Genomic DNA, 7,941 nt, shown 5'->3' with positions numbered 1-7,941 from the left:
GGCTTGCACCAGTCCATAAATGGATCGCTGGAGCTTGCACACTTTGTTAGATCCCTTTGGATCGACAAAACCTTCTGGTTGCATCATATACAACTCTTCTTCCAGAAATCCATTCAGGAATGCAGTTTTGACATCCATTTGCCAAATTTCATAATCATAAAATACGGCAATTGCTAACATGATTCGGACAGACTTAAGCATCGCTACGGGCGAGAAGGTCTCATCGTAGTCAATCCCTTGAACTTGCCGAAAACCTTTCGTGACAAGTCGAGCTTTGTAGACAGTAATATTACCGTCAGCGTCAGTCTTCTTCTTGAAGATCCAATTATTCTCAATTGCCTGCCGATCATTGGGCAAGTCAACCAAAGTCCATACTTTGTTCTCATACATGGATCCCATCTCAGATTTCATGGCTTCAAGCCACTTTGCGGAATCTGGGCTCACCATCGCTTCTTCATAATTCGTAGGTTCATCATGATCTAGTAGCATGACTTCCAGAACAGGATTACCGTACCACTCGGGCGCAGATCTCACTCTGGTTGATCTACGAGGTTCAGTAGTATCTTGATCTGAAGTTTCATGATCATCATCATTAGCTTCCTCACTAACTGGTGTAGGTGTCACTGGAACAGTTTTCTGTGATGTACTACTTTCCAGTAAGGGAGCCGGTACAGTTACCTCATCAAAACCACAACGATAGTTTGTAAAATAGACTCCGTTTTAACCTTCGCAAGGACCGGGCGTAGCCATACTTGGTTCAACTAAAGTTGGAGAGACAGTCGCCCGCAAGCCACCTATGTGCAAAGCACGTCGGGGGAACCGGTCTCGCGTAAGCGTACGCGTAATGTTGGTCTGGGTCGTCTCGTCCAACAATGCCGCCGAACCAAAGTATGACATGCTGGTAGGCAGTATGACTTATATCGCACACAACTCACTTGTGTTCTACTCGTGCATATAACATCAACATAAATAACCTAGGCTCTGATACAACTGTTAGGTTTCGTAGTAATTTCAAAAAATTTCCTACGCACACGCAAGATCATGGTGATGCATAGCAACGAGAGGGGAGAGTGTTGTCTACGTACCCACGCAGACCGACTGCGGAAGCGTTGACACAACGTAGAGGAAGTAGTCGTACGTCTTCACGATCCAACCGATCAAGCACCGAAACTACGGCACCTCTGAGTTCGAGCACACGTTCAGTTCGATGACGATCCCCGGACTCCGATCCAGCAAAGTGTCGGGGAAGAGTTCCGTCAGCACGACGGCATGGTGACGATCTTGATGCACTATAGCAGCAGGGCTTCGCCTAAACTCCGCTACAGTTTTATCGAGGAATATGGTGGCTGGGGGCACCGCACACGGCTAAGGAATAGATCACGTGGATCAACTTGTGTGTTTCTGTGGTGCCTCTACCTCGGTATATAAAGGACTAGAGGGGGGAGGCTAGCCGTCCAAGCTTGGCGCGCCAGGAGAGTCCTACTCCCTCTGGGAGTAGGATTCCCCCCCCCCCCCAATCCTAGTTGGAATAGGATTCGCGGAGGGGGAAAAGAGAGGGAGGAGGCCGGCCACCTCTCCTAGTCCTAATAGGACTTGGGGAGGGAGGGTGGCGTGCAGCCCATCTAGGGCAGCCCCTTCTCTTTTCCACTAAGGCCCACTAAGGCCCATATAGCTCCCCGGGGGGTTCCGGTAACCTCCCGGTACTCCGGTAAAATCCCGATTTCACCCGGAACACTTCCGATATCCAAACATAGGCTTCCAATATATCAATATTTACGTCTCGACCATTTAGAGACTCCTCGTCATGTCCGTGATCACATCCGGGACTCCGAACAACCTTCGGTACATCAAAATGCATAAACTCATAATATAACTATCATCGTAACCTTAAGCGTGCGGACCCTACGGGTTCGAGAACAATGTAGACATGACCGAGACATGTCTCCGGTCAATAACCAATAGCGGGACCTGGATGCCCATATTGGCTCCTACATATTCTACGAAGATCTTTATCGGTCAGACCGCATAACAACATACGTTGTTCCCTTTGTCATCGGTATGTTACTTGCCCGAGATTCGATCGTCGGTATCCAATACCTAGTTCAATCTCGTTACCGGCAAGTCTCTTTACTCGTTCCGTAATACATCATCTCACAACTAACATATTAGTTGTAATGCTTGCAAGGCTTATGTGATGTGCATCACCGAGAGGGCCCAGAGATACCTCTCCGACAATCGGAGTGACAAAACCTAATCTCGAAATACGCCAACCCAACATGTACCTTTGGAGACACCTGTAGTACTCCTTTATAATCACCCAGTTACGTTGTGACGTTTGGTAGTACCCAAAGTGTTCCTCCGGTAAACGGGAGTTGCATAATCTCATAGTTACAGGAACATGTATAAGTCATGAAGAAAGCAATGGCAACATACTAAACGATCGGGTGCTAAGCTAATGGAATGGGTCATGTCAATCAGATCATTCTCTTAATGGTGTGATCCCGTTAATCAAATAAAAACTCATTGTTCATGGTTAGGAGACATAACCATCTTTGATTAACGAGCTAGTCAAGTAGAGGCATACTAGTGACACTTTGTTTGTCTATGTATTCACACATGTATTATGTTTCCGGTTAATACAATTCTAGCATGAATAATAAACATTTATCATGATTATAAGGAAATAAATAATAACTTTATTATTGCCTCTAGGGCATATTTCCTTCAGTAGGTGCCCCCCTCCCACTAAGTTTGGTCAATGCTCATATTTTTTATGGAAGATTATCACCTATGCAGACATATCCGTCTAAGTTACGGTGTGTCGACTAGTGCAATGCAGACATATTCGTCTGAGTTTTGGTGTGTTGACTAGTACAACAAGACTCTCCCATGCACCACTCTCACGTCTCACAATTCAATTTTGTTCTCGGTCCATCGGATACGATATTGATTACAACAACCTTTACAGGTATACACATACATGAGCGCACTAATTAAACACTCTTCCATATCTTTCACATAACCAAGGTGAGAACTGTCGCCTGATCCCTCTTCTGCTTGGATGTTCCTCCCTTGTCTATGCACCAGTCTTCAATTTTGCTGCCAGCCATCGGCATCCACTCCAACTTGCCCAGAGCTTGCAGGACCGCCGTCCAGATCTCCTTTGCGAACTTGTAGTGTAGCATGAGGTGGTTGATTGACTCTTCCTCTTGATACATAGTGGATAGCTATCTTGATGGTCAAGACCTCGCCTAGCTAGTCGGCCAGAGGTCCAACACCGGTTTCGTGCTACGAGCCAGATGAAGAAATGACATTGCAGAGGTGCCTTGGCTTTCCATATGAATTCCGCCATTGGCGCGCCCTCTCGTCCCCAGAACGATGCCTCATACGCAGGTTTATATTAGTAACCAGTTAATTCTCTAGCACCCTGCCGACATGTAATGTCGGCTATGCAGTGGCAGAGTTTGCTAAAAGAATCTCTTTTTTTGAATTGTTTGGATTGCTTACCACATGTTTCATGTGGTAGAGTTTGCAAAAAGAATCTAATCCAAGTCCATCTAATGAAATCTTTCTCAACTTGGGGGGCCAATGCCCCCCCCCCCCAAATCAAAGGCTCTTTCACAACTTGAACCCGACATTTCTAAACTGGCTCTGCCGCTGCATACTCTGGTGTTCAAGCAAAATATGAGAGGAAAATAAAACCTCTTGAGTAACCATTATGTATGAATGGACAATTACAACTATGTACTGACCAGGGTGTGCAGGCCTAGCTCTAGGGCGTGCGCATGAGGCAAATCTCCCATCGATCTTGTAGCTAATATTTACAAGGCAGGAATAGGATCGATCTTCTACCTAGCTAGCTCCTACATGCATGCTTGAGGCAAGCGTGAAACCTGAGCATTAAGCAAAGGGCCCGCCGACACGTAACGCGGAGCCCTTTTGGAATGATTGCACTGTGAAATAGAAACAACGTACTGTCTCTGGAATGCCATGTTCCTTCCGGCTGTAATCTGCTTGCTGCTCTCGCCGTATCATGACGCGCTCCATTTGGAGATAGACAGATAGATAACGGAGGAATTTATCCTTGATTACTGATCCAGCGATAGCATAAAGTTGGAGTACCTCCGTAAAGCACTGGCAGCAACGCATGCAGCATGGATTCCCTATCTGCTACGGACCGAGACATGGTTTCGCACCGCATGCAACAATACCACCCGTCCGTTTCTCTTATTATTCCCCTTGAACCATTATTATCTTTATGTTCATCCATACATTTACCATCCATTTGGCCATCATAACCTGGGTGTTCAATACTAGCAAAGCAACATGTCGTTCTCATAGGAAACCCCTTTTAGGCAGTGTGCAAATGAAAGTATTGTGCTGAGCCATGGAGCAGGCCGCACCTATGCTCAGCACCACACATCTCAAGGGAACCTTTTACGGGGATCAGTGTCTGGTGCGTATAGCAAATCATGGCGGGAACCATCATCAGCAAATTAGATGGACTAGGTACACTAATAAACATACATTAGGCTAACAACATAGGAAATAAATTAATTCCCTTCCCTTGGGTAGCGCGAAAATGAAATGAAAACGAAGCAGTCAAACTTTTGCGCCATGACACATACAGACGGATGACACACAACTGGGTGTGTGGGTATGCAGATGGAGACAGAGTGAACTATCGAGGAGGAGGGTTGTCGGAGAGGGAGAGAACTATCAGATGAGAAGAAGATGAATTCCAAGGATGAGGTGTTTAAATAGGCAGGCAGTTAACCTAGTGCATTCCATGATGGACATCTGCCATGAAGGAGAGGCTTATCGATTTAGAATATAACACAAAAAACATTTATGGAGAGGGCGTGGGTGGGGGTGGGGGGGGGGGCAGGTGCCCCCTCCCACTAAGTTTGGTCAATGCTCATATTTTTTATGGAAGATTATCACCTATGCAGACATATCCGTCTAAGTTTCGGTGTGTCGACTAGTGCAATGCAGACATATTCGTCTGAGTTTTGGTGTGTTGACTAGTACAACAAGACTCTCCCATGCACCACTCTCACGTCTCACAATTCAATTTTGTTCTCAGTCCGTCGGATACGATATTGATTACAACGACTTTTATAGGTATACACATACATGAGCGCACTAATTAAACACCCTTCCATATCTCCCACATAACCAAGGTGAGAACTGTCGCATGATCCCTATTCTGCTTGGATGTTCCTCCCTTGTCTATGCACCAGTCTTCAATTTTGCTGCCAGCCATCGGCATCCACTCCAACTTGCCCAGAGCTTGTAGGACCACCGTCCAGATCTCCTTTGCGAACTTGTAGTGTAGCATGAGGTGGTTGATTGACTCTTCCTCTTGATACATAGTGGACAACTATCTTGATGGTCAAGACCTCGCCTAGCTAGTCGGCCAGAGGTCCAATACCGGTTTCGTGCTACGAGCCAGATGAAGAAACGACATTGCAGAGGTGCCTTGGCTTTCCATGTGAATTCCGCCATTGGCGCGCCCTCCCGTCCCCAGAAGGATGCCTCATACGCAGGTTTATATTAGTAACCAGTTAATTCTCCAGCGCCCTACCGACATGTAACGTCGCCTATGCAGTGGCGGAGTTTGCTAAAAGAATCTTTTTTTGAATTGTTTGGATTGCTTACCACATGTTTCATGTGGTAGAGTTTGCTAAAAGAATCTAATCCAAGCCCATCTAATGAAATCTTTCTCAACTTGGGGGGCCAATGCCCCCCCCCCCCAATCGAAGGCTCTTTCACAACCTGAACCCAACATTTCTAAACTGGCTCTGCCGCTGCATACTCTGGTGTTCAAGCAAAATATGAGAGGAAAATAAAACCTCTTGAGTAACCATTATGTATGAATGGACAATTACAACTATGTACTGACCAGGGTGTGTAGGCCTAGCTCTAGGGCGTGCGCATGAGGCAAATCTCCCATCGATCTTGTAGCTAATATTTACAAGGCAGGAATAGGATCGATCTTCTACCTAGCTAGCTCCTGCATGCATGCTTGAGGCAAGCGTGAAACCTGAGCATTAAGCAAGGGGCCCGCCGACACGTAACACGGAGCCCTTTTGGAATGATTGCACTGTGAAATAGAAACAACGTATTGTCTCTGGAATGCCATGTTCCTTCCGGCTGTAATCTGCTTGCTGCTCTCGCCGTATCATGACGCGCTCCATTTGGAGATAGACAGATAGATAACGGAGGAATTTATCCTTGATTACTGATCCAGCAATAGCATGCAGTTGGAGTACCTCCGTAAAGCACTGGCAGCAACGCATGCGGCATGGATTCCCTATCTTCTACGAACCGAGACATGGTTTCGCACCGCATGCAACAATACCACCCGTCCGTTTCTCTTATTATTCTCCTTGAACCATTATTATCTTTATGTTCAGCCATACATTTACCATCCATTTGGCCATCATAACCTGGGTGTTCAATACTAGCAAAGCAACATGTCGTTCTCATAGGAAATCCCTTTTAGGCAGTGTGCAAACGAAAGTATTGTGCTGAGCCATGGAGCAGGCCGCATCTATGCCCAGCACCACACATCTCAAGGGAACCTTTTACGGGGATCAGTGTCTGGTGCATATAGCAAATGATGGCGGGAACCATCGTCAGTAAATTAGATGGACTAGGTGCACTAATAAACATACAGTAGGCTAACAACATAGGAAATAAATTAATTCCCTTCCCTCGGGTAGCGCGAACACTGTATTCATGCAACTTCACTGTTTACACTTCTTTATTACGAGTTCCTGCTATAGGCTTTCACTGCTGGATCATGAGGAGGGCCAGGTTCAATCAAGGTTTCCAGTCCAGAAAATGGTATATTTGTTTCGAAATGGAAAACCAACTGCTTGTCCACAGTATAGGCTACAAAAAATCCCCTCGTCGGTGCATTGGCTGGTTATCTCCGGTGCACTCAGATCAGTCTATTTTTACATTCCCCTACACCTTGTGCTTTTTGCGCTGACCAACTACATAGCTAGAGGTTTCTATTTTGTTTTAAATGGTACAGGTTAGCACACACAAAAAATTGTGCGCTGACTATTTGTATAGAGTTAATTACATCCACACAATCTTGAAAACCCCACAAAAGTGATACACTAACTTTGGGTTGGGTAAAAAATCCATACAAAACGGTGTGAATCAACACACGAGCTGACACTGTTGTTGTTACTTTACAAAAATTTGCCGGAAGCTAATGAAATTTCTGACTTAGGTCCTAGCCAAAAATCCCCAAATTTAGTGCCGTGTTCATCACAGCACATCGCAGCAAGGAGCGTCTACGCAGCTGGAGCATGGCCGAGCGCACCCGCCGGCAGCAGTGCACTGTCATGCGATGCAGCCGCCACTGAATGGCGATGCCACAACGAGGACGTGCAGCAGCAAAAAGAAGAAGCGGCAGCCAGGGGGGGTGGGTAAGCCACGTAATCAACTACGGGAGTCAACAGGCTGTGAAGACTCATTTCCAGCAGCAACTACATGAGAGCAAGGTCAAGAGCACAGTAGCGGACACATTTAGAGGCACTGGTGATCGTCGTTGTTAAGGCTGTGGAGACTGTCTGAGTACTACGAGTGCCACATGGTTATGGCTCCCGCCGGCGGCGGCAAGTGCATCGTCATCTTCCCCTGCCCTGGTCGCGACGCCTTCATAGCTTCGTGTGAGCCGTGGAATCTGACCCATTGGTCGTCATTGTCGGTGTCGTCGCCAAGGAAGCCTGCTCGGCCACCCTATGATTATGGCGAACATGTCGACCATGGATGTGGTGTTGTACGTGCATGCCTCCGTCTGCTTCCTGGCATGCGCGAACACCTCGCTGGTGTCGGCTGATGCCTCACTGCCCGCGCACGACATGGTGTGCGGCGTCCACCCTTGCCAACATCTTTGAGGTAGCCAGAGGAGCCCCACGC

This window comes from Triticum dicoccoides, chromosome 6A (assembly GCF_002162155.2).
Source record: "Triticum dicoccoides isolate Atlit2015 ecotype Zavitan chromosome 6A, WEW_v2.0, whole genome shotgun sequence".
Lineage (NCBI taxonomy): Eukaryota > Viridiplantae > Streptophyta > Magnoliopsida > Poales > Poaceae > Triticum > Triticum dicoccoides.
This window is presented reverse-complemented; position numbering follows the sequence as displayed.